Source organism: Drosophila bipectinata, chromosome 2R (genome assembly GCF_030179905.1).
Source record: "Drosophila bipectinata strain 14024-0381.07 chromosome 2R, DbipHiC1v2, whole genome shotgun sequence".
In the NCBI taxonomy this organism is placed as follows: Eukaryota; Metazoa; Arthropoda; class Insecta; order Diptera; family Drosophilidae; genus Drosophila; species Drosophila bipectinata.
In genome coordinates, this window is record NC_091737.1 from 4,582,310 (window position 1) to 4,588,132 (window position 5,823).

Consider the following 5,823-nt stretch of genomic DNA (forward strand, 5'->3'; position numbering starts at 1 on the left):
CTGATAGTTCTTTCTTTGTATCCCATATAATAGCATTTACAGAAACTTGGTTAAATCCGGAGATCTTTAGCTCCGAAGTTTTTCCAAGTAAGTACACCACTTTTAGACGGGATCGATCTCAGCGAAGAGGAGGTGGAGTCCTCATTTCGGTAGACTCTACTTTTGCTTCTGAAGAGGTGAAATCCCAAGAGTTTGGTGACATAGAATTTATTTGCGTTAAAATCACTATGTCCGTGAAAGCTTTATACATTACATGTTCATATATACCTCCTATGTCTGAACCGCCCACATATTGGCAGCATTTGTCCGCTATTCGATACGTCTCTAATCTTATGACGGATCGTGACCAACTCGTAGCGGTGGGCGACTTTAATATCCCAGAATTAAAGTGGTCCAACGTCGATAACTCACCATCTTTGTCACTTATAACTTACCATGACTTCACCGCGGGCATGTTTGACATGTCCCTAGGTCAGATCAATCATGTCAGAAATTCGCTAGGTCGGCTCTTAGACTTATGTTTTGTATCTGATCCAGATGGTACCGCTCTCTCCAGAGCTTTTCCCCTTTCAGCCCCAGAGGATCCATATCACCCCACGCTGGAGGTCTCAATCGAAACCACTCCTGGTATCGATCAGATGTCTCCGAGCGTGGTAAATAAGATTCGCTGTTTCCGTAAAGCTGATTTTCAAAAACTTAATAGCCTTATCGATACATTTGACTGGTCTGATATTCTGGCGTGCACTGATCTTAATGTCACTTTAGAAAAATTTTATTTTACTTTAAATACATTTTTTGACTCATGTGTGCCTTGGAAACATCCGTCCGCTTCAACAAATCCTCCTTGGTATACAAGGTCCCTCACTAACCTAAAAAATAAAAAAAATAAGCTTTTACTTAAATATAAAAAAACCTGCAGTAGTGTTGATTTCTCAAGATACCTACTAGCTCGGTCGAATTTTACCGTGCATAACGCTGAATGTTATAGGAATTATATTGACCGCTGCCGGATTCAATTTACTCAGGATCCAAAGCAGTTTTATAATTTTGTAAACACTAAGCGTAAACACGTATCTTTTTCACCTCTGCTTATGTTTGAAAATTCCTCTGCGACTTCGGATCAGGCCATTGCCGATCTATTCGCAGAATTTTTTCAAAAAACTTATTCTCCTCCTAAATTGACTGATCAGCCTTATGCATATAACATTCAAGCAGCAAATCTTATTTTCTGTCCGTCTTTTTCTGAGAGCAACTTATTATCTGGTCTTTTAAGGGTAAAACCCATTTATTCGCCAGGCCCCGACGGAGTACCAGGCTGTGTGCTAAAATACTGCGCCAGGGCTCTGTGCAAACCTCTTCTAAGACTTTTCAACTTATCTTTGGAAACCTCGATTTTTCCCCTTAAGTGGAAGGAATCATTTATAATTCCCCTACATAAAAAGGGGAAAAAGTCCGAGGCTGCCAACTACAGAGGCATCTCTAAGTTGTCGGCAATTCCAAAGTTATTTGAAAAATTAATTACCCCTCATTTGCAACACCTTTGCTCTTCGATCATCACTCCTTGTCAGCATGGCTTTATTAAGCGTCGCTCCACCACCACAAACTTATTGGAGTTGACATCCTTTGTCATAGACGGCTTTTGTAAGGGATATCAAACCGATGTAATTTACACAGACTTCAGCAAAGCATTTGATTCAGTTAATCACTCACTTTTGTTGAGTAAACTGAATATGCTGGGTTTTCCTAAAGACCTCTTAACGTGGATCTCCAGCTACCTAGATGGAAGGACACAAAGAGTCTTATTTAAAAACATACAGTCCCGTCTGGTCCGTGCTACATCCGGCGTCCCTCAAGGAAGTCATCTTGGCCCGTTATTATTTACGCTTTTTATAAACGACTTGCCCCCTGCTTTAACGAACTCTCTAGTTCTTATGTATGCAGATGATGTAAAGCTTTGTCTTCAGTATAAATCCATCTCTGCCCAATGCAGTCTTCAGTCTGACCTTGATAACTTTCAAAAATGGTGTTTGGCTAATGATTTAATACTTAATGGATCAAAATGCAAGCATATGTCTTTTTATCGTTCTTGCCCTCTGCAAGCTACGTATTCCATTAATGGGATTGCCTTAGAAAAATTAACCCAGGTTAATGATCTCGGCATCCTATTAGACATAAAACTTAAATTTGCCGACCATATTTCCTTAATGGTTAATAAGGCTAAAGGAGTCCTTGGTTTTATTAAAAGGTGGTCAAAAGAATTTAATGACCCCTATATAACCAAAACTTTATTCATTTCTTTGGTCCGTCCGATACTAGAGTACGGTTCATGTGTCTGGAGTCCCCAATATGGAGTACATAAGGACCGCATAGAATCCGTACAAAAGAACTTTTTAATATTTGCACTTAGAGGTCTATACTGGGATGCAAATCTTCAGCTTCCATCCTACAGTAGCAGACTTTTACTTATTAACTTACCTAGCTTAACAAATCATAGGACAATGCTCGGTGTAGTTTTTCTGCAAAACCTTATCAACGGGGATGTAGATAGCCAGCATTTACTAACACGCTTAAATTTCAACATTCCTAATAGAAGGACTCGAAACTTTAGTCCTCTGTTCCTTAGCCGTTGTAGTTCGACATATGCACTGCATGACCCTTTTAGGGTATTATGTTCGAACTACAATGGTCTCTACTCTATTACATCTCTTTCCTGTCCATCTAATTTAAAATATAGAATTTTAAATTTCCTTACTAACTCCTCTTAGCTTAATAATTAACAAATAACTTAATATACTCTAACAAATCGTTTCTTGAGCGCCCCTCGGTCGTCTGGGCCTCTAAGCTTTATGATGAATACAGGAATGCTAGCTGATGCTCTTATTGATGCACAAGCCATTTCCAAATTCTGAAAGACCGCGAAATAAAAAAAAAAAAAAAAATGTATTGAAGTAATGAATACATAATGAATCGCGTCTAAATATTTCCGTGAGGCTTCCAGAAACAATCTAACGCAATATGGGTTGCCCAAGAATAAAGGTGCAATAATGCAGGGCGGGTAAAGAGGAGATCTATTACATTTGAGTTCTCCAAGCTAGTATCCTCGTTCTCTCTCCCCCAAAGTCGGTTCAATGCCTGTGCATAGAATGTTCAAGAGCTCCACGCTATGCTTGATTGGAAGTCGAACCGAATAAGCACCTGTTTCTAGCATTCGTGGTGACGGTTGAGGTAGGCATTGCAAGCGAGTTTCTTCTTAACCTGAATGATCGGCTCGGTGCTCGGTTCCAGTTTCTCAAATTGGCGACGAAGGACCAGAAAACCACAGTTGGCGTAAAACCACTAATTAAGCGTGGCGATCCTAAACGTGTTACCTAGCGGAGCCTGAGAAATCGCAACCTTCAGCTTCATTGGCCTGATGGACTGTTTTCGAGCTCATAGCAACCATGCATGCCGAAATCGAGCACGAGACATCCCTGAGATCGCTGCTGCCCAGGATGCTTCTGAAACGGTTGCTGCAGCCGATGCAGCAACCACTGTCGCTGCTGGAACCCCCGCTGCCGTCCCGGTTCGTTCTGCCAGTCCAATGCGCTGTCTCGGCGGTGTCAACAGGAATGGAGCTGATGGCATATTGGATCAAGCGGCTAACACTAAGGAGCATTTTGTCTCCCTGGCGGTGGAGTCGTTTCTGCCGGTTCGATGGTCTCGACCAGTGGAATTCAAAAAGCTGCGAGCGACGATGCCGCTACAAACACCGCCGGTGCAGATCATCAGCTATGGCACCGCCAGCGGATATATCTGTAAAAACATCGATAATAATATCGATATATTGATGTTTCTATATTTTGCATTAGTATTTTGGTGTATCGATATATCGTGCTCAACCACCACTAAGTACGAGGAAGCCGAATAAGAGGTAAGTAAAAATGGTTAGTACAAATTTTTATTAAATTTATCTGTTTTGTATGCGGTTGACCAATTATAACTGGTGGTGTTGGTGGTCAGGAGTGCGAAACGGACAGATATCTGATAGGTAAGATAAATAAACATATATCAAAACGTGTAGCTATAGTACTGAAAATGTGTGCTCGTGTCGCACCTCAAGCCACACAAGTGGCTTGATACAATAGTTGATAAAATACTCTTTATCAACAAAAATTAGAGATGGAGAAACATCGATGCCAATATCGATGTCATCGATGTTTTCGAAACATCGGTAACATCGATGTTTTTCCATCTCTAAAGCACTTCGAGGAAGATTGACGAATAACTTGTAAGTTGTAATAAAATGATATTATTCCATTATTTCATTATAAATTACTAACAGAATATTTTAAATTTAGTGATACTTGTTGGTGGTGTTGGCGTGAGTGCGGAGGCGATTAGACATGGACAGATTTTTAAAAAGTATGTATTAAAAAGCCAAGTTTTAACGATTTTATGCACGTCCACATGCATACATACATACTTGCATTCATTTTTACCTTTGCATTAAACTGTGGTTGTACTTTTGAATTAATATGGCATATTTTTATAGGAACAACAAACGAGCAGCCACGATCGGATGAGGAGCCAAAGAGGAGGAAGCTTGATGTATCTATAGCTAGGGATCATTTCAAAAAAACAGTTGAGAGAACTCATGGAATTTGAAACTACTGTGATAAGGCTATAAAGACAGCGGGCAAATCTTATCTTATGGACCATTTCAAGCACCTTCATGGTGATCGCCTAAAAGTCGGAACTGGCCAAAAATCAACAGCAATGGAAACTTTTCTTGCAAAATCTCATGCATTTTACAATAGTGATTTCGCTTGAAAACGTATCCTGGATAATAAGGTTATGAACATGATAGCAGTCGATGTTCAACCTTTTTCATGCGTTGAGGACGAAGGTTTTAAAGAGCTCATGAATGAAATGGACCCGCGGTATAAGTTACCTAGTAGATCACACCTGCGCGATGTAGTTCTGCCAACCCAATATGATTTTCTAAGAAACAAGCTCCATTCCATTCTGATAGACATTGATTTTCTGGCCATTGCGACGGACCTTTGGACTTCTAGAGCAAATGAAGGCTACATTACGATTACATGCCACTTTGTCTCAAAATAGCTTCAAGCTTGAATCTGCAGCTCTAGCAACAAGACAGTTCCTCGATGCAAGTAATCACAACGCAAGCAATATTTTCCAAACATTAAAGGCTGTGATTGATGATTGGGGAGTTGGAAATAAGGTTGTTTGTGTTGTAACCGACAATGACTCGACCATGTTAAAAGCATGTCGTTTGGAATATAAACACTTACCCTGTGTGACTCACTCAATCAACCTTCTTGTTCAAGATCTCTAAAAAATTGCCAGATATCGATCCAATCCTTTCAAAATGTAAGTCTGTCGTTGCCTTTTTTAAAAGAAGTCAGATTGATTACGCGAAATTCAAAGAAGTACAGGGAGATAGTCCCTATACTCTGCTGCAAGAAATGCCAACTCGCTGTAAAAGCGCATTTGAAATGGTCAAGCGAATCCTTAAGACCAACGAGTGCATTACATTGGCTTTGGTATCTTCGCATAAAGCTCCACCGCCCTTCTCTGAAGCAGAAGTCGACATTTTACAAGACATATCGGGATTGCTATCCCCCTTTGGAGACGCTACGATTTCTGTTTCATCAAATCAAAAAGTATCAGTTTCTTTAATTATACCAGTTATATGCGAACTGCGTCATAAAATTAACAATATTAAATTGAAAACAGAAGGCAAAACCAAAACCACCCCTTGCTTACTGGCAGGTAAGAAACTATGCAATGCTATATATTTTCCTATTTTTGGTATAAAAT

General features: G+C 40.0%; 1 long non-coding RNA gene across 1 annotated transcript; it reads left to right on the forward strand.

Moving 5' to 3' along the window:
- The first annotated feature begins 4,237 nt into the window (after positions 1-4,237).
- LOC138925988 (uncharacterized) lies at positions 4,238-4,938 on the forward strand. Its single transcript, XR_011442264.1, has 3 exons — positions 4,238-4,267; positions 4,338-4,401; positions 4,532-4,938. It is a non-coding gene; the product is annotated as an uncharacterized lncRNA (long non-coding RNA).
- Positions 4,939-5,823: the final 885 nt, after the last annotated feature.